Below are 22278 nucleotides of genomic sequence, written 5' to 3'. Positions count from 1 at the left end.
TGAAAACAGTGGTTTGATTTTTGGCTTTATCTAAAAACTCAGAGTTTTGGTTCATGTATATTTAAAACTTTCAAAGTCAAACTTTATAGTTATTACTATTTTTATATTTAGGACTTTTAGACTCAGGAATTTTGAGTTTATTTTTGTAAATATCAGATCATATTTATTATTTTTCTTTATTTAAAGTGGCTCTTCTACTCTGCTGTAATAATTCATAGTTTAAACACAGATTTTTAAGCATGAACAAGTGTAAGTAGACTTTCTGTTGGCAGTAAAATCTATTAAAAGTGAGGTTTGATTTTTCCAAGTGAGTCCTGGGGGCTTATTTAGCTTTTATGGCTCTTAAAATTTAAAATGTGCACTCAGGGGTGTAGCACAGGGGATAAAGGGTACTGATGACCCGGGTGTGTTTTGATTTATTTTTTCTTAGTAATGAGAGGCTTTATTAAATCAGGAGTGACTAAAGCAGTGATCCTCAACACTCATTACAGCTGCCTTGTGCAGTTAAATCACACTTATTTCCCATTTCCCCACTCTTTGAGGATATTTGCCCATTTAACTCACTTTTCACTCATTTTTGCCACCATTAAATCATGTTTTTGGTCACTTCCCACCCGTTTTTGCCACTTTTATCCTGGGTTTGGCTATTTTTCGCCCCTTTTTACCACTTCTCGCCTATTTAAGCTGCCTGTTAGAAACCGAAAGCCACTTTCTGCCCATTTTCCCCACATTTTTTTCTGATTTTGCCCATTTAACTCACTTTTTCCTCATTTTTTGCCACTTTGGGACCATTTTTGCCACTGCTAACTCATTATTTGGTAACCCCCCCCCCCCCTTTTTGACACTTTCTGCCCTTTTTTTTTTTTTTTGCCATTTTTCTATAAATGGTTGCTGCTTTTAGCCCCTTCTTGCCACTTCTTTTGTCAGTTCCCAACCATTTTTTGACACTTTTGTCCTGCTTTTGGCAATTTTTTTGCCCCTTTTGCCTTTTTTTTCCACTTCTTGCCTATCTAAGCTGCCTTTTACAACTAAATGCCACTATTTGCCCATTTTTCCCACATTTTTTCTGATTTTTTTTCCTTTCAGTCACTTTTTACTCATTTTTTGTCACGTTTTTGCCACTTTGGAACCATTTCTGCCACCCATAACTCATTTTTTGGTCACTTCCCACCCATTTTGGCCACCTTCTGCCCTTTTATGCCACTTTTTCTTCTCTTGTAAATGTGTTTTTCCACAGTTTGGCTCTTCTGTTGAGTAACTCTGGACTAAATGAATCGGTCAACAGACCAAAATCCACATAAAATAGACTAAATTACCTCTCCTCCCTTAAAAATGTCCAAATGGTGTAGTCCAGCGCTGTGAAATAATGCAAGTAAATTTAATTTAGCTATAGTAAAAATGTTGCTCACAAATGAGGAAATTATGTTTCAGAAATACATTAAAATGCATATTTTTAAAAACAAACAAACAAACAAACAAAAAAACATGTATGTTGCTTGTCTCACCGGTTGGGGGGAGGGGCTGTGCAAATCCTTAGCCACGCCCCAGCGTGCACCTTAAATTTTCTTTGTGCGTTTATCAGATAAAAATGTCGGTGTACATTGGCTGTAAAATCGGCCTGAATCAGCCTAGTCCACCTTTCCCCTGTCATGCTAAGTCTGCCTCAGATGGTCATGACGTCACAGCTGACAGTCAGTCCACCGTCTAGAAAAAAAGAACGTCTTTTTACTTCCGGAACCACCCTGTTGCGCTTTACTGACAGATCTTGTGTGACCAAATTCCGCTCGGAGTGAGACGTCTGTCATTGTCCGGGAGCAGGAGGCGGCGCTGGGCGGGGCGAAGCGGCTCGAGCCCCGCGGCTGCTGCCGGCAGACTAGCTCGCGCTCGGCTCCGTCACTGGAACGCGCGCGCTCCCGCACGCTCACACCCGCCGCGCGGCCAGGCCACCGGCCAGCCTCTGTGCCTCTCTCCCCCCCCTCTCCTCTCTCTCCCTTTACCGTAAAAAAACTCAACTATCCGCTCAAACTCTCCGGTAAGTCTCCGTTTACCGAATATCGCCCCCCGCCAACCCCAGCACGAGCGTCGGGAGCGTCCACCGGGCCGGACGGACTCCCGGATCACCGAGTTTCAGCCGCCGGACGTGCCGTGATTCTCCGAGGGCCCAAACTCCTTCATTTTGTTTCTTCACTTTTTAACGGCGGACACGGGGACCGGACGGTGACGTCAGCACCGAGAAAAGTTCGCAGCGAGCTTCCGTTACACCGGGGAGACGACATTAGTGAGTGTTGTAACTTTTATGACCGTCGGAGTGAGTGAGAGAGAGAGAGCGCCCCCACCCTACTGACACCGTGTCTGTCTGTGAGTGTCCCGGTACCGACAGGCCCGGGACAGCGGCTGTTTGACCCCTCCGACTCTCCGTTCCTTTGTTTTTTATTCTCTCGTTCGTTCGTTTGTTTGTTTGTTTGTTTACCTGTTTGTTTGTTTGATCACGGGCAGATGGGGACTTTATAACCGATCAGCGCGTGGCCTCCACGAGACTCTCCGTTTCCTGCGGTCCAGTAGAGGTGAGTCATCCCGGTAAACCGGACAACACAACACCTCTATGAAAACACGTCACTTTAGTAGGCTTTAATGTGATTTAATCCGCGTTAATCAGGTTAATCTTCAGTGTGAGTTAGTTTACTGACTAGGACTGTCCCATACCAGAATCTTTGATCCGGTTTTAAACCATGTTGACACCAGTTTGTACCAGTGGAAACCTGAACAGGAGTCGTTATTGGGTAATTACTCATTTTAATGATCAGAGGATAACTTCTAAGTTTACAGACCTGTCAGGAATGGTCCCGCTCAGAGGTGCTGCCAATGTTTTTCTTCAGTTTGGACAACAGGCAGAGTCCTGTTAGTTCTGATGATGACAAACAGCAGAATAAACCCCGAGGAAGGCTAAAGGCTGTCTGTGGTCCAACTGGTATCAAACAGGTCTTATTGTTGGATTTCAAGATGAATCCACATTAAGAAAACTGAAGAACGTTGGTGGAAATTTTCATCATTTTTCATCCTTTTTTAGGCGAATTTTGTAAAAAGTGAAATCTCTCTGAATGATCTATTCAACAAAAATAAACAAGCTTTATTTAAAAAAACTGATTTTCTAGAAATGGTCAGAAGTCGATATCAGTCTATATCAGCTGTTAATATCAGTCTATATCAGCTGTAAATATCAGTCTATATCAGCTGTTAATATCAGTCTATATCAGCTGTAAATATCAGTCTATATCAGCTGTAAATATCAGTTTATATCAGCTGTAAATATCAGTCTATATCAGCTGTAAATATCAGTTTATATCAGCTGTAAATATCAGTCTATATCAGCTGTAAATATCAGTTTATATCAGCTGTAAATATCAGTCTATATCAGCTGTAAATATCAGTCTATATCAGCTGTAAATATCAGTTTATATCAGCTGTAAATATCAGTCTATATCAGCTGTAAATATCAGTCTATATCAGCTGTAAATATCAGTTTATATCAGCTGTAAATATCAGTCTATATCAGCTGTAAATATCAGTCTGTATCAGCTGTTTAATATCAGTCTATATCAGCTGTAAATATCAGCCTATATCAGCTGTAAATATCAGTCTATATCAGCTGTAAATATCAGTCTATATCAGCTGTAAATATCAGTCTATATCAGCTGTAAATATCAGCCTATATCAGCTGTAAATATCAGTCTATATCAGCTGTAAATATCAGCCTATATCAGCTGTAAATATCAGTCTATATCAGCTGTAAATATCAGTCTATATCAGCTGTAAATATCAATCTATATCAGCTGTAAATATCAGTCTATATCAGCTGTAAATATCAGTCTATATCAGCTGTAAATATATGTTTATATCAGCTGTAAATATCAGTCTATATCAGCTGTAAATATCAGTCTATATCAGCTGTAAATATCAATCTATATCAGCTGTAAATATCAGTCTATATCAGCTGTAAATATCAGTCTATATCAGCTGTAAATATCAGTTTATATCAGCTGTAAATATATGTTTATATCAGCTGTAAATATCAGTCTATATCAGCTGTAAATATCAGTCTATATCAGCTGTAAATATCAGTCTGTATCAGCTGTTTAATATCAGTCTATATCAGCTGTAGATATCAGTCTATATCAGCTGTAAATATCAGCCTATATCAGCTGTAAATATCAGCCTATATCAGCTGTAAATATCAGTCTATATCAGCTGTAAATATCAGCCTATATCAGCTGTAAATATCAGTCTATATCAGCTGTAAATATCAGTCTATATCAGCTGTAAATATCAATCTATATCAGCTGTAAATATCAATCTATATCAGCTGTAAATATCAGCCTATATCAGCTGTAAATATCAGCCTATATCAGCTGTAAATATCAGTCTATATCAGCTGTAAATATCAGTTTATATCAGCTGTAAATATCAGTCTGTATCAGCTGTAAATATCAGCCTATATCAGCTGTAAATATCAGCCTATATCAGCTGTAAATATCAGTCTATATCAGCTGTAAATATCAGTCTATATCAGCTGTAAATATCAGTCTATATCAGCTGTAAATATCAGTCTATATCAGCTGTAAATATCAGTCTGTATCAGCTGTAAATATCAGTCTGTATCAGCTGTAAATATCAGTCTATATCAGCTGTAAATATCAATCTATATCAGCTGTAAATATCAGCCTATATCAGCTGTAAATATCAGTCTATATCAGCTGTAAATATCAGTCTGTATCAGCTGTAAATATCAGTCTGTATCAGCTGTAAATATCAGCCTATATCAGCTGTAAATATCAGCCTATATCAGCTGTAAATATCAGTCTATATCAGCTGTAAATATCAGTCTATATCAGCTGTAAATATCAGTCTATATCAGCTGTAAATATCAGTCTATATCAGCTGTAAATATCAGTCTGTATCAGCTGTAAATATCAGTCTATATCAGCTGTAAATATCAGTCTATATCAGCTGTAAATATCAGTCTATATCAGCTGTAAATATCAGTCTGTATCAGCTGTAAATATCAGTCTATATCAGCTGTAAATATCAGTCTATATCAGCTGTAAATATCAGTCTGTATCAGCTGTAAATATCAGTCTGTATCAGCTGTAAATATCAGCCTATATCAGCTGTAAATATCAGTCTATATCAGCTGTAAATATCAGTCTGTATCAGCTGTTTAATATCAGTCTATATCAGCTGTAAATATCAGTCTGTATCAGCTGTAAATATCAGTCTGTATCAGCTGTAAATATCAGTCTGTATCAGCTGTAAATATCAGTCTATATCAGCTGTAAATATCAGTCTATATCAGCTGTAAATATCAGTCTGTATCAGCTGTAAATATCAGTCTGTATCTCCTGTAAATATCAGTCTATATCAGCTGTAAATATCAGTCTGTATCAGCTGTAAATATCAGTCTGTATCAGCTGTAAATATCAGTCTATATCAGCTGTAAATATCAGTCTGTATCAGCTGTAAATATCAGTCTATATCAGCTGTAAATATCAGTCTGTATCAGCTGTAAATATCAGTCTGTATCAGCTGTAAATATCAGTCTATATCAGCTGTAAATATCAGTCTATATCAGCTGTAAATATCAGTCTATATCAGTTGTAAATATCAGTCTATATCAGCTGTAAATATCAGTTTATATCAGTGGTAAATATCAGTCTATATCAGCTGTAAATATCAGTCTATATCAGTTGTAAATATCAGTCTATATCAGCTGTAAATATCAGTCTATATCAGTTGTAAATATCAGTCTATATCAGCTGTAAATATCAGTCTATATCAGCTGTAAATATCAGTCTATATCAGCTGTTTAATATCAGTCTATATCAGCTGTAAATATCAGTCTATATCAGCTGTAAATATCAGTCTATATCAGCTGTAAATATCAGTCTATATCAGCTGTAAATATCAGCCTATTTCAGCTGTAAATATCAGTCTGTATCAGCTGTAAATATCAGTCTATATCAGCTGTAAATATCAGTCTATATCAGCTGTAAATATCAGTCTATATCAGCTGTAAATATCAGTCTATATCAGCTGTAAATATCAGTCTATATCAGCTGTAAATATCAGCCTATATCAGCTGTAAATATCAGTCTATATCAGCTGTAAATATCAGTCTATATCAGCTGTAAATATCAGTCTGTATCAGCTGTAAATATCAGTCTATATCAGCTGTAAATATCAGTCTGTATCAGCTGTAAATATCAGTCTATATCAGCTGTAAATATCAGTCTATATCAGCTGTAAATATCAGTCTATATCAGCTGTAAATATCAGTCTGTATCAGCTGTAAATATCAGTCTATATCAGCTGTAAATATCAGTCTATATCAGCTGTAAATATCAGTCTATATCAGCTGTAAATATCAGTCTATATCAGCTGTAAATATCAGTCTATATCAGCTGTAAATATCAGTCTATATCAGCTGTAAATATCAGTCTGTATCAGCTGTAAATATCAGTCTATATCAGCTGTAAATATCAGTCTGTATCAGCTGTAAATATCAGTCTATATCAGCTGTAAATATCAGCCTATATCAGCTGTAAATATCAGTCTGTATCATGGTTTGTTGCACATTACCATCAGAGATGGATTATAAAGAAGTCAAATAAAGAGCAGTACAGATTGTCCTTAAGAAGAGGAGATCAGTCAGATTTAAAAGGTCTTGTGGAATATAACAACAGTGAAACCCTGTTTTTTAAATCATGTCCTTAAAACAGTTGAGTGCTGCAGAGCAGCAAAGTTAGATTTATGATCGCAGCAACAACAGCAGGGTCTGAACAGACTCATGTGCTTCCACTCAGCTCTAATGTGCAGGCTCCAGCCCGGTTTAGACCTTTTCTGTTTGTCCACTCCTGAGAAACACCAGCAGACTGATCCATGTAAACATGGAGGGGCTGTTCTCATGTGTTTTTAGCCTCTGGTCATCTTGAAGCAGCCCTGCTGGTCCTGGAGCAGGCTGTAGGAGGCCTGATCTGGAGGTGACGGCCACTCTCAGTCAGCAGATTCACATTTTAATGATCCAAAGAGAAGGTGCAGATTTGATGCAAATTGCAGCGTGAGTCTCTTAACACTGCTTCTGTGAGAGCTGCAGTGGTTCCTGCGTCGCTCTGCTACTCTTCCCGTCAGCACTTCTGTCTCTATGCTTGTCATATCAGCAGCACCACATTTCCTGCACGTTTGTGTCCAGGAAAACAGCTGGACATCATTATCATAGCTGATAAATATCGATCATCATTGATTTTACTGCAGTTACTGTAATGAAGAAAAGACAAGAGGAAGAGGTAGAAAGTTTAACTGCTGGATCAACTGAGGCTGAAAACAGGGGGTTTGTGATAAAAGCAGGAAGTACTATGGGATACGGACATTTACAGTCAGATTGACCAAATTTCGGTCACATTTTGGCGATACTCAGGAGGGCCGCCCAGGTATATTTGCCTCGTCCTTTTTTTAAAAATTCACATGCAGTCACCATGGGGCAGAGACGTCCACTGGTTAGAATGGTTTCAACCCTTCCTACAGCTTCTCTGACACAGTCGTCCTGTTCTCCGGTGGAGATTCTCAGCCTGTTGTCTGTTTAAAAACATGACGTCTCTCCAGCATTGATTACAGAGAAACAGGAGGATCATTTAAAAAGGTGGGGAGGAGATTTGTTGGCCTTTATACAGAGCTCTGCTGATGGAACACAAACGCACTGAAAGAATGGCCTTGGATTTTAGCAAATATCAGATATACCGGTATTTAGAGATCAATTTTAATGAGATAAATGTGTTTTATTTAACATTTTTGTAGAAGGACAGAGCGCATTGATGCTGGAGTTAGCAGACTGCTGATTGACATCCCCGTGGCAGGAAACACAAAGAGACAGCATGCAAACAGGAATAACAACATTGATGCAGACTGGGCTGAGTAAGGGCATAAAGACGGGTAGTTTTCCACATGTGTCACAGATTGCTTAGGTACCACGACCATAGAGAAACAGAAGCTTATAGCAGATGTAAAAATGTAGATATAACACAATCTAAATGACTCTGCCACCTGGAGCGGACCACATCAATGAAAAACGCTCCATTAAAAGTCCACTGGTGTGACTGTGCCCCACACATGCATGCAGCACCCAAATCCTGCAGACACAACAATAGTCACTAATACGCAGCAGATAGAGGACATGGAGCAGGCTGGTGCATACATACATACAGTCATGGACGAAAATGTTGGCACCCCTGGAATTTTTCCAGAAAAAACATCATTTCTCCCAGAAATTGTTGGTATACATGTGTTTATTTCCTTTCTGTGCATTGGAACAACACAAAAAATCCGAAGGAAAAAGACAACATTGACATAATTTTACACAAAACTCAAAAAATGGGCTGGAAAAAATTGTTGGCACCCTCAACTTAATATTTGGTTGCACACCCTTGGGAAATAGTAACTGAAACCAATCATATATAACCATCAGCAAGCTTCTTACTCCTCTCAGCTGGAATTTTGGACCACTCTTCTTCTCCAAACTGCTCCAGGTCTCTCAGATTTGAAGGGTTCCTTTTTCAGCAGCAGTTCTGAGATCTCTCCATAGGTGTTCAATGGGATTTAGATCCGGACTCATTGCTGGCCTCTTCAGAACTCTCCAGCTTTGTCTCCAACCATTTCTTGGTGCTTTTTGAAGTATGTTTGGGGTCATTGTCCTGCTGGAACACCCATGACCTCTGACGCAGACCCAGCTTTCTGACACTAGGCCCTACATTGTGGCCCCAAATTTTTTGATAGTCTCCAGATTTCATGATTCCTTGCAGACAGTCAAGGCACCCAGTGCCAGAGGTAGCAAAACAACCCCAAAACATCCTTGAACCTCCACCATGTTTGACTGCAGGTACTGTGTTCTTTTCTTTGTAGGCCTCATTCCATTTTCTGTAAACAGTGGAACGACGTGCTTTTCCAAAAAGCTCTACCTTAGTTGCATCTGTCCACAAAATGTTCTCCCAGAAGGACTGAGGCTTACTCAGGTACATTTTGTGGACAGATGAGTCTGGCTTTTTTATGTCTTTTTGTCAGCAGTGGGGTTCTCCTCCGTCTCCTGCCATAGCGCTTCATCTCATTCAGATGACCACGTATGGTCCCAGCTGACACTTTTGCACCCTGAGTCTGTAGGACAGCCTGAATCTGTGTGGAAGTTGACTGAGGATGTTTATCCACCATTACAACTATCCTGCGTTGCATTCTTCTGTCAATTTTTCTCTTTCGGCCACATCCAGGGAGATTAGCCACAGTCCCATGGGTTATAAACTTCTTGATTATATTACACACAGTGGACAAAGGAGTTTCAGGATCTCTGGAGATGGTCTTTAACCTTGAGATTGTTCATATTTTTCCACTATTTTGCTTCTCAAGTCCTCAGACAATTCTGGGCTCTTCTTTCTCTTCTCCATGCTTGGTGTGACACACACAGACACACAACACAAAGGTTGAGTCAACTTTTAGACATTCTAACTGGCTTCAGGTGTGATTTCTAGATTGCAGCACCTGTTACTGCCACAGGTGAGTTTAAATGAGCATCACATGCTGGAAATAAAATGATTTATCCACAGTTTTAAAAGGGTGCCAACAATTTTGTCTGGCCCACTTTTTGAGTTTTGTGTAAAATTATGTCAATTTTGGCTTTTTTCTTCTAATTTTTTCTATTGCTCTAATGCACATAAAGGCAATAAACATGTGTATGCCAAAAACATTTGTAACTGCAACAATTTCTGGGAGAAATGGTGAATTTTCTAGAAAAATTCGATGGGTGCCAACATTTTTGTCCATGACTGCACATATATAAAAGCATGCATTGCACATAAACAGAAGTATTTAAATATAAAGTTCTATCCCAGGTGGTTTGGTGCAGCGTATATGAACACATGCTGCAGCAAATCCAGCCAGCAGTGAGAGCAGCTTTGAGTCGTTTTTTAGATGGTTTTAAAGGTGGTGCATGTTCCTGGATTACAGATGGTAGAATGTTCCAGATGTTCCTTCCTCTGACCAGAGGTGGAGCGTCTGATTGGAACCTAACAGTCCCCTCTGGCAGGGTCCTGCTGGTTGTGATTGATGATTTATCAGGTTATAAAATCTAGAGTGATTTATCAGGTTATAATATCTAGAGTGATTTATCAGGTTATAATATCTAAAGTGATTTATCAGGTTATAATATCTAAAGTGATTTATCAGGTTATAATATCTAAAGTGATTTATCAGGTTATAATATCAAGAGTGATTTATCAGGTTATAATATCTAGAGTGATTTATCAGGTTATAATATCTAGAGTGATTTATCAGGTTATTATATCTAGAGTGATTTATCAGGTTATAATATCTAGAGTGATTTATCAGGTTATAATATCTAAAGTGATTTATCAGGTTATAATATCTAGAGTGATTTATCAGGTTATAATATCTAGAGTGATTTATCAGGTTATAATATCTAAAGTGATTTATCAGGTTATAATATCTAAAGTGATTTATCAGGTTATAATATCTAAAGTGATTTATCAGGTTATAATATCTAGAGTGATTTATCAGGTTATAATATCTAAAGTGATTTATCAGGTTATAATATCTAAAGTGATTTATCAGGTTATAATATCTAAAGTGATTTATCAGGTTATAATATCTAAAGTGATTTATCAGGTTATAATATCTAGAGTGATTTATCAGGTTATAAGATCTAGAGTGATTTATCAGGTTATAATATCTAGAGTGATTTATCAGGTTATAATATCTAAAGTGATTTATCAGGTTATAATATCTAAAGTGATTTATCAGGTTATAATATCTAAAGTGATTTATCAGGTTATAATATCTAAAGTGATTTATCAGGTTATAATATCTAGAGTGATTTATCAGGTTATAAGATCTAGAGTGATTTATCAGGTTATAATATCTAGAGTGATTTATCAGGTTATAATATCTAAAGTGATTTATCAGGTTATAATATCTAAAGTGATTTATCAGGTTATAATATCTAAAGTGATTTATCAGGTTATAATATCTAAAGTGATTTATCAGGTTATAATATCTAAAGTGATTTATCAGGTTATAATATCTAAAGTGATTTATCAGGTTATAATATCTAGAGTGATTTATCAGGTTATAAGATCTAGAGTGATTTATCAGGTTATAATATCTAGAGTGATTTATCAGGTTATAAGATCTAGAGTGATTTATCAGGTTATAATATCTAGAATGATTTATCAGGTTATAATATTTAAAGTGATTTATCAGGTTATAATATCTAAAGTGATTTATCAGGTTATAATATCTAAAGTGATTTATCAGGTTATAATATCTAGAGTGATTTATCAGGTTATAATATCTAGAGTGATTTATCAGGTTATAATATCTAAAGTGATTTATCAGGTTATAATATCTAAAGTGATTTATCAGGTTATAATATCTAAAGTGATTTATCAGGTTATAATATCAAGAGTGATTTATCAGGTTATAATATCTAGAGTGATTTATCAGGTTATTATATCTAGAGTGATTTATCAGGTTATAATATCTAGAGTGATTTATCAGGTTATAATATCTAAAGTGATTTATCAGGTTATAATATCTAGAGTGATTTATCAGGTTATAATATCTAGAGTGATTTATCAGGTTATAATATCTAAAGTGATTTATCAGGTTATAATATCTAAAGTGATTTATCAGGTTATAATATCTAAAGTGATTTATCAGGTTATAATATCTAGAGTGATTTATCAGGTTATAATATCTAAAGTGATTTATCAGGTTATAATATCTAAAGTGATTTATCAGGTTATAATATCTAAAGTGATTTATCAGGTTATAATATCTAGAGTGGTTTATCAGGTTATAATATCTACAGTGATTTATCAGGTTATAATATCTAGAGTGATTTATCAGGTTATAATATCTAGAATGATTTATCAGGTTATAATATCTAGAGTGATTTATCAGGTTATAATATCTAAAGTGATTTATCAGGTTATAATATCTAGAGTGATTTATCAGGTTATAATATCTAGAGTGATTTATCAGGTTATAATATCTAGAATGATTTATCAGGTTATAATATCTAGAGTGATTTATCAGGTTATAATATCTAAAGTGATTTATCAGGTTATAATATCTAAAGTGATTTATCAGGTTATTATATCTAGAGTGATTTATCAGGTTATAATATCTAAAGTGATTTATCAGGTTATAATATCTAGAGTGATTTATCAGGTTATAATATCTAGAGTGATTTATCAGGTTACAATATCTAAAGTGATTTATCAGGTTATAATATCTAGAGTGATTTATCAGGTTATAATATCTAAAGAGATTTATCAGGTTATAATATCTAAAGTGATTTATCAGGTTATAATATCTAAAGTGATTTATCAGGTTATTATATCTAGAGTGATTTATCAGGTTATAATATCTAGAGTGATTTATCAGGTTATAATATCTAAAGTGATTTATCAGGTTATAATATCTAGAGTGATTTATCAGGTTATAATATCTAGAGTGATTTATCAGGTTATCATATCTAAAGTGATTTATCAGGTTATAATATCTAAAGTGATTTATCAGGTTATTATATCTAGAGTGATTTATCAGGTTATAATATCTAGAGTGATTTATCAGGTTATAATATCTAAAGTGATTTATCAGGTTATATTATCTAGAGTGATTTATCAGGTTATAATATCTAGAGTGATTTATCAGGTTATAATATCTAAAGTGATTTATCAGGTTATAATATCTAGAGTGATTTATCAGGTTATAATATCTAGAGTGATTTATCAGGTTATAATATCTAGAGTGATTTATCAGGTTATAATATCTAGAGTGATTTATCAGGTTATAATATCTAGAGTGATTTATCAGGTTATAATATCTAAAGTGATTTATCAGGTTATAATATCTAAAGTGATTTATCAGGTTATAATATCTAGAGTGATTTATCAGGTTATAATATCTAGAGTGATTTATCAGGTTATAATATCTAGAGTGATTTATCAGGTTATAATATCTAAAGTGATTTATCAGGTTATAATATCTAAAGTGATTTATCAGGTTATAATATCTAAAGTGATTTATCAGGTTATAATATCTAAAGTGATTTATCAGGTTATAATATCTAAAGTGATTTATCAGGTTATAATATCTAAAGTGATTTATCAGGTTATAATATCTAGAGTGATTTATCAGGTTATAAGATCTAGAGTGATTTATCAGGTTATAATATCTAGTGTGATTTATCAGGTTATAATATCTAGAGTGATTTATCAGGTTATAATATCTAAAGTGATTTATCAGGTTATATTATCTAGAGTGATTTATCAGGTTATAATATCTAGAGTGATTTATCAGGTTATAATATCTAAAGTGATTTATCAGGTTATAATATCTAGAGTGATTTATCAGGTTATAATATCTAGAGTGATTTATCAGGTTATAATATCTAGAGTGATTTATCAGGTTATAATATCTAGAATGATTTATCAGGTTATAATATCTAGAGTGATTTATCAGGTTATAATATCTAGAGTGATTTATCAGGTTATAATATCTAGAGTGATTTATCAGGTTATAATATCTAGAGTGATTTATCAGGTTATAATATCTAGAGTGATTTATCAGGTTATAATATCTAGAATGATTTATCAGGTTATAATATCTAGAATGATTTATCGCTTGAATTGTTGAAAAACACAAAAGATGAGGAGCCTAAAAATAATCACCATAAATTACAATAGTGGAAAATAAAATAACAGATAGATTATTTTAGAGAATAATTCAGCCCTGTTATTGGATATTCTCACTTTTATTATTGTGATCACTAATAATTCAATAAAGGAGGAATATTGCTGTCATGATCATTTATTAAACTAGCACTTGTGATTTTTAACCCAAGTGCAAATGGAAATAATTGATTTAATGAGATAAATAGATATGAATCAGTTTCAGTCTTCTTGTTCAGTAAGAGTTACCTGTTATTTTTACTTGTGTGTTTGTTTTTACCAGTTCTTTTAGTGATGTACAGTGCTTAACAAGTTTATTAGACCACCTGTCATAAAAAACATAAAACATAATTTTTTTAAACTTTTACTTTAATGCGGACTCTTTCATTTTCAGTCAGCTCTCCACGTTTTACCATTTTGAACAGGAATGAGGAATTTCAAACTGAATTCACCCAAATTTGAGCCGGCTCACTGGGCTTCTCTGAGAAGTCAAAAATGAATCAAGCATAACATTCAACCACTAAAACTCATTTTTCTGTTCAGGAATGACAGTAAATAACTATAATTTGACACATTAATCAAGAAATATTACTTTACTATTTTTTCAGTTTTTTTGTAAATCAGTAAATTTAAAAATTCATGGATAACAATAATAATTATATTTTAGCATTAAAAATATCATTTGGGTTAAAGAGCTTCTACATATTGGTGTATTAACCATTGCAGAAACATAAAAATGATTTTGGTAATTACCAATGATGTTAATTTAGGGCAGCTGTGGCAGAAACCTTACTTTGGTTAGGGTTAGGGTGGTCTAATACATTTGTTAAGCACTGTATATAAAAAGTTGTTGATATAAAATTTTTAAAAAATTATATAATAAATAAAAAAATCAAAGGAGTATAAGACAATTAAATTTAAAATGAATTAAGAAACAAAAATTAAATAATTGAAAAATAAAGTAAAAATACAAAAGCAAAAATGAAATGAATAAAGAAACTTAGAAGTTGATAATTATATTTTATATTTTTAAATCAAATCAAAAACCTAAAAATAAATTAAATCCAAAATAAATTTAAGAAAAAAAAATCCAAACAGATAAAAACAAACTAAAAAAAGAAATGAAAATACGTTTCAAATTTTTAAAAATGAATTAAACAAACAAACAAACAAAAACACAATATAGTAGTGAATGATTATAAGAAAGATATTTGGTTTTCATGCTTTCATGGCAGATTTTATCCTGTTTTCTTGAAGTGTTTTATTTATTGGTATTTGAAATTAGGGCTGATTGATTAGGTTAAAATGATTTTATAGTGATTTTTTCCCCCCAATATCATGATTAGAATTTAAAATTATTATTTTTTAAGTCCATCTTCTGTTTTTTAATAAGCTAGCAATAAATCATTCTATGTTATAAAGGTAGATTAAACAAAGGCTGAACATTTTAGAAAAAATCTTTAGTTGAGATTATTTTTTAAATTCATTTATGTTTTTTTGTTGTTTAATAATGATCCTGATTTTCTGAACCAATCCTGGATGGTCGTTAGAGTACTCGAGCCTTCTTGGGTTCTTTTTAGGTGTAAATATGACTGAGTCATCAGCGTATACCTGAATGTGAACATGATCAGGTTTTCTCCTGTATACCTCTACATGAAATCGGCTGTTCTGACTACAGTCAGTGTTATGTTTGACTGTAAAACTCTGAGTTTCATGTGTAGAGCTCTGATCCTGAAAACTGCAGCCTTTCTGACAGAAACAATCCTCCTTAAATGCTCATAACTGTTCTCACACTCTTGCTGGGGTTTTGTCTGAGTCGGGCTTTATGCCCAGTCATTCCAGCTCAGTGTAACCTGAGGTTTAGTGTGTCGACATCTTCACTTTCTAACATACAGGCAGGCCAAACGGACTCCACCGAGGACCGTCAGGTGGAAGAACGTGACCAGCCTGGCACTGAAAGCTCTCCAGAATATCACTGAAATGTCTGTCCATCCACTGATCCATCAAATATCTGAGAGAAGCTTAAAGAGGTGATTTAGAGACGTTCACCTCCACACTGTCCATGTCTGCATCGCTAAAGTTAGCCGGTGTTGCTAAAGTGGTTCTCAGCAGGAATCTCAGCCATCCCCGTCTGTGTGGTTGTGTATTTTTAGAGGAGTGTTGTTTCTGATGTTAGGACCGCAGCACTGATAACGCCAGCGCCGGAGGATTTATCTCCCTCCAAGTGTACACTAATAAAATCATAAACAGTATAATAGTCACTCGACTCAGTCATGACTGATCCAAACTGGCCAATCAGAGCTCAGTATCGCTCATGATGCAACAGAGAGGAGGAGCCAAAGGCTGATGTGTATTTAAAGCCAACCAGAACTGAAATATTAGACTGAACCAGGGCAGAATGATTAAATAAATATATAAATGCAATTATTTTTGCTCAAATTACAAATACAAATCAATTATTTTTTAAAGGGGATTCTCATTCTATGTCACGTTTGATTAAAAAAAATACTTAAAACACAAAAAGGAGGATTTTTGTAAGTCATTCTAAAACAATTGACATTTTAATGTTTGCTTTATGTGCATAAAATCTCTGCTGCTGCACAAAACATGAATGAATTAAACTCCTCCTTTATAGACTGAAGCTCCACCTCCTCCACCCCAGCCTCCTCCTTTATAGACTGAAGCTCCACCTCCTCCACCCCAGCCTCCTCCTTTATAGACTGAAGCTCCACCTCCTCCACCCCAGCCTCCTCCTTTATAGACTGAAGCTCCACCTCCTCCACCCCAGCCTCCTCCTTTATAGACTGAAACTCCACCTCCTCCACCCCAGCCTCCTCCATTATAGACTGAAACTCCACCTCCTCCACCCCAGCCTCCTCCTTTATAGACTGAAGCTCCACCTCCTCCACCCCAGCCTCCTCCTTTATAGACTGAAGCTCCACCTCCTCCACCCCAGCCTCCTCCTTTATAGACTGAAGCTCCACCTCCTCCACCCCAGCCTCCTCCTTTATAGACTCAAGCTTCACCTCCTCCACCCCAGCCTCCTCCTTTATAGACTGAAGCTCCACCTCCTCCACCCCAGCCTCCTCCTTTATAGACTGAAGCTCCACCTCCTCCACCCCAGCCTCCTCCTTTATAGACTGAAGCTCCACCTCCTCCACCCCAGCCTCCTCCTTTATAGACTAAAGCTTCACCTCCTCCACCCCAGCCTCCTCCTTTATAGACTCAAGCTTCACCTCCTCCACCCCAGCCTCCTCCATTATAGACTGAAACTTTACCTCCTCCACCCCAGCCTCCTCCTTTATTGACTATAGCTTCACCCCCTCCACCCCAGCCTCCTCCATTATAGAATAAAGCTCCACCTCCTCCGCCCCAGCCTCCTCCTTTATAGACCGAAACTCCACCTCCTCCACCCCAGCCTCCTCCTTTATAGACTGTAGCTCCACCTCCTCCACCCCAGCCTCCTCCTTTATAGACTGAAGCTCCACCTCCTCCACCCCAGCCTCCTCCTTTATAGACTAAAGCTTCACCTCCTCCACCCCAGCCTCCTCCTTTATAGACTAAAGCTTCACCTCCTCCACCCCAGCCTCCTCCTTTATAGAATAAAGTTTCACCTCCTCCACCCCAGCCTCCTCCTTTATAGACTGAAGCTCCACCTCCTCCACCCCAGCCTCCTCCTTTATAGACTAAAGCTTCACCTCCTCCACCCCAGCCTCCTCCTTTATAGACTGAAGCTCCACCTCCTCCACCCCAGCCTCCTCCTTTATAGACTAAAGCTCCACCTCCTCCACCCCAGCATCCTCCTTTATAGACTAAAGCTTCAACTCCTCCACCCCAGCCTCCTCCTTTATAGACTGAAGCTCCACCTCCTCCACCCCAGCCTCCTCCTTTATAGACTAAAGCTTCACCTCCTCCACCCCAGCCTCCTCCTTTATAGACTAAAGCTTCACCTCCTCCACCCCAGCCTCCTCCTTTATAGACTAAAGCTTCACCTCCTCCACCCCAGCCTCCTCCTTTATAGACTCAAGCTTCACCTCCTCCACCCCAGCCTCCTCCTTTATAGACTAAAGCTTCCCCTCCTCCACCCCAGCCTCCTCCTTTATAGACTAAAGCTCCACCTCCTCCACCCCAGCCTCCTCCTTTATAGACTAAAGCTTCACCTCCTCCACCCCAGCCTCCTCCTTTATAGACTCAAGCTTCACCTCCTCCACCCCAGCCTCCTCCTTTATAGACTAAAGCTTCACCTCCTCCACCCCAGCATCCTCCTTTATAGACTAAAGCTTCAACTCCTCCACCCCAGCCTCCTCCTTTATAGACTGAAGCTCCACCTCCTCCACCCCAGCCTCCTCCTTTATAGACTAAAGCTTCACCTCCTCCACCCCAGCCTCCTCCTTTATAGACTAAAGCTTCACCTCCTCCACCCCAGCCTCCTCCTTTATAGACTAAAGCTTCACCTCCTCCACCCCAGCCTCCTCCTTTATAGACTAAAGCTTCACCTCCTCCACCCCAGCCTCCTCCTTTATAGACTAAAGCTTCACCTCCTCCACCCCAGCCTCCTCCTTTATAGACTAAAGCTTCCCCTCCTCCACCCCAGCCTCCTCCTTTATAGACTAAAGCTTCACCTCCTCCACCCCAGCCTCCTCCTTTATAGACTAAAGCTTCACCTCCTCCACCCCAGCCTCCTCCTTTATAGACTCAAGCTTCACCTCCTCCACCCCAGCCTCCTCCTTTATAGACTAAAGCTTCACCTCCTCCACCCCAGCCTCCTCCTTTATAGACTCAAGCTTCCCCTCCTCCACCCCAGCCTCCTCCTTTATAGACTAAAGCTTCCCCTCCTCCACCCCAGCCTCCTCAGCCCTGTGTTGCTGTTATTCCTGTTTGCTAAATCACTCTATAAGAACACAGATGTATCTGAAACATTCCTCATGTCTATGTTTAGTTTACATTCGATTGATTGTACTTTAATTACCCATGATGCAGAAAAAGTGCCCAACCCTCACGGGTTTACAGGACAGTAGTAATACTGAAATTGGGTGCAGCTGCTTTAGTGATCCTGAACTGGACAGTCAACCAGAAACTGAATCTTGTTCTCAGTCACACTACAAACGGTCGTCCAACCCTCCAGGCTCTACGGTTAGAGGTGAACTTCCTGCCATTATTTTACAGCCCTGCTTACTTCTAAAGCTAAATGAACAGAGATTTTATTGTATAAAACAACTCAAAGCCCCATGAAAATACCCTAAAAATCCAGATGAAGACTGTGCTGATCGCTGTTGGTCCACGAACACATCTGACGGCGCTCACGCTGATGTGATTGCAGTCATGTGGAGAGGAACAGGCTGGGTTCCCATGTGTAGGCCTCTCTGCAGGAATGTGATAATGAATGGTCTTCATACCACACCAACACAGCTAAAGATAGCAGCAGCTCGACCTGACGCCCACGTTGTAAAGAACATCTCACTCTGAGACTCCGATCAACGTCTGACGTCCCCTCAAAGGCGGCGTGCTGCCTTCATGAGCAGTAGGAAATACTGGAATTTCAAACCTCAGGCTGCAGTTAAAGCTCTTTAACTTTTTATAACTTTAAAAGGAGGAAGGAAATATCAGTGACTAATTCTCTGTCAGACGAGAAACTTACTGATTTTCTTCTTAACTTTGGTATAAACAAAATGGCTCTAAATGTCTGCAGCTGTTAAATCCATCCACAAACAATTAACATTGAAATAGTTTGAGAATGACTTCACATTTGATCTGTTTATAGAGAAATTTACTTTAAGGTCAAAGTTATTATATATTTTTTAAAAAGGGGGTAAGGTTGGTGAAAGTGTTACAAAAATAATGGGTGATAAATGGGAAAATGGGTTGTTGGAGTGGCACAAGGGACAAAAACTGGTGAAAAAGTGGTGACAACAGAAAGAAGGGGTCAAAAAGTGTCAAAACAGTGCAAAAAAGTGATGAAAAGGGGTTAAAAAGTCAACAATAGTGCAAAAAAGTGATGAAAAGGGGTTAAAAAGTGTCAAAAACAATGAAAAAAGTGATGAAAAGGGGTTAAAAAGTGTCAACAATAGAAGAAACATGAAACCAAGAGGATAAAATATGCTGGAAAAGTGGTTTAAAGGGGTTAAGGATAGAAAAAAATGGGTTAAAAGTGGCAAAAAGAAGGCACAAATAGCCTGGCAAAGTAGTGGAAAGGGGTTAAAGAGTGGCAAAATGGGTGAAAAGTGGCAAACATTGATTTAAATGTTGAAAAAAAAAATGGAATGAAAAGGTGTTTAAAAGTGACAAAAATTGATGAATGTGGGTAAAGCATGTAGTAAGAGGTGTTAAAATCTTGCAAACATTGGTAAAAGAGGCAAAAAGTATTAAAATGGGTTAAAAGTGGCAACAATAGTGCAAAGAATTAATGACAAGGGGTTAAAAAAGTGGAAAATATGAGAAAAGTGGCAACAATTAATAAAAGTGGCACAAAGGGGATAAAACATGCAGGAAAAGTGGTGTATGATGAGCTAAAGAATTATAAAAATGAGTTAAAAAGGCAAAAAAATTGGTTAAAAGTAGCAAAAAACAGCAGAAATAGCCAGGCAAAGGTGCAAAAAGGGGTTAAAGAGTGGCAAAATGGGTGAAAAGTGGCAAACATTGATTTAAATGTTGCAACAATTATTGAAAAATATGTAATGAAAAGGGGTTAAAAGGTGGCAGGAATGGATAAAAAGTGAAGGGGGGTAAAACATGCAGGAAAAGTGGTTTAAGAGGGGCTAAAATCTTAAAAATTTGTAAAAGAGGGAAAAAAAGGGGCAAAAAGTATCAAAAAGGAATGAAAAATGTCAAAAATGGGGATAGAGCTCACTGGTAATGACTAAAAATGTCCCGCGTTTTAAAAGAAAATACAATTCTACTGCAACAATATTTCAATCAGAGCAAAAAATTGATTTAATTTCTGTGTATTTAAAAGTCCGACCCCAAGAGTTTCAGTCCAGAATAAATCTGGACCTTTTGCAGATATACATGATGACCCCTGTTTTTGACCATCAGACAAGACACCAAACACTGACCTCACCACAAACACACCATCCCCACTGTGGAGCACGGTGGTGGCAGCATCGTGCTGTGGGGATGCTTCTCAGCAGCATCGTGCTGTGGGGATGCTTCTCAGCAGCATCGTGCTGTGGGGATGCTTCTCAGCAGCATCGTGCTGTGGGGATGCTTCTCAGCAGCATCGTGCTGTGGGGATGCTTCTCAGCAGCATCGTGCTGTGGGGATGCTTCTCAGCAGCATCGTGCTGTGGGGATGCTTCTCAGCAGCATCGTGCTGTGGGGATGCTTCTCAGCAGCATCATGCTGTGGGGATGCTTCTCAGTAGGGATGGGCGATATGGACTAAAAAATTTATCACGATATTTTGCTGTATTTGTTGCGATAACGACATAAATCACAATAAAAAAAAAAGCACCATTCAACACAACCTTTCTGACTAGGAAAAATGTATCAAATTGGCTGCTTAACTACACCAGCTACTTATAAATATAGATATATAAATTTATCTATATTTATATAAATAGATATCTATTAATGTAGGGATATTTTAGTAAAAAAAAAATATGTTGCTTCTACATTTAAGAGATTCAAAGAGAAATTTAGTTGAGAATAGTACAAATAATGTTCCAACTTGGCAGATTATTAAAAATGTAAGTGTCTGCATTAAAAATTGACCCTAAACTAGAAGTATTTACAGCACTATTTTACCTCCATATGGCCATTCCAGGATATGGTCTTTTTGTCCAGTTTGCCTCTATCTTTAGTGTTTAAATGTAAAATACAGTCTGATATCCTCTTTTAAGTCTGGAGGTTCCTTCAGTGGAGCAGAGCTGCCAGGCTCCACCATGTTTGCTTTTACAGAGATTAGTCACTTAATGCAAGTCCAAATTAAAACTTCTGTTGTTAAATTAATAAAAATAAGTAAATGTGATAAATTATTTTTAACTAAGTTTGATTACGTCCATGATGTATAATAACACTGAAGCTTATTGTGTGGTAGTAGTAGTTATAATCACATTTTCAGGTATAATACAGTTTGGTGCTTTAATGTTTATCTGTCCCTCCATCATACACTTCTGTCAGTCTGTCTGTCTGTGAGGTGTGTACTAAAGACACCTATGCACCTAACGGACAGAACCCACAGCACTAATAAAAATAAACATGCATCATGTTATCTATCATATCATGTACATTCTATGTTGTTATTAATGTTATATTATGCTAACCTTATAGGAAATCTACATGAGATGTGAGTTTATTACTCATATCTTTCTGAATATTAGTCTAAGCGCTCCGTTATTTCCTCGTATAAACTGTGGGACCGTGCGTAATTTCCGCGGCTGTAAAACGGAGGAATAGGGGATCGTAAAATAAAGCACACTGTGCAAGTTACCGCCGACCAGGGTGATCTCGGTCAACCTAAAGCTTTATGATCAATTAATCGACCAATCGACTTGA

The 22278-nt window shown here is 37.1% G+C and overlaps 1 protein-coding gene across 2 annotated transcripts in view; it reads left to right on the top strand.

Annotated features, from left to right (window-relative positions):
• The first annotated feature begins 1922 nt into the window (after positions 1-1922).
• Positions 1923-22278, top strand: part of kif1c (kinesin family member 1C) — a 55796-nt gene continuing 35440 nt past the window's right edge. For both annotated transcript variants that reach the window (XM_041779106.1, XM_041779105.1), the window contains exons 1-2: positions 1923-2278; positions 2497-2564. The gene's annotated coding sequence lies outside the window, so the exon portion shown is untranslated. The remainder of the gene's footprint in view (positions 2279-2496; positions 2565-22278) is intronic.

The sequence above is a fragment of the Cheilinus undulatus genome, linkage group 22 (assembly GCF_018320785.1).
Source record: "Cheilinus undulatus linkage group 22, ASM1832078v1, whole genome shotgun sequence".
In the NCBI taxonomy this organism is placed as follows: Eukaryota; Metazoa; Chordata; class Actinopteri; order Labriformes; family Labridae; genus Cheilinus; species Cheilinus undulatus.
Note: the sequence above shows the minus strand (reverse complement) of the source record. Positions and strands in the feature narration are given on the sequence as shown.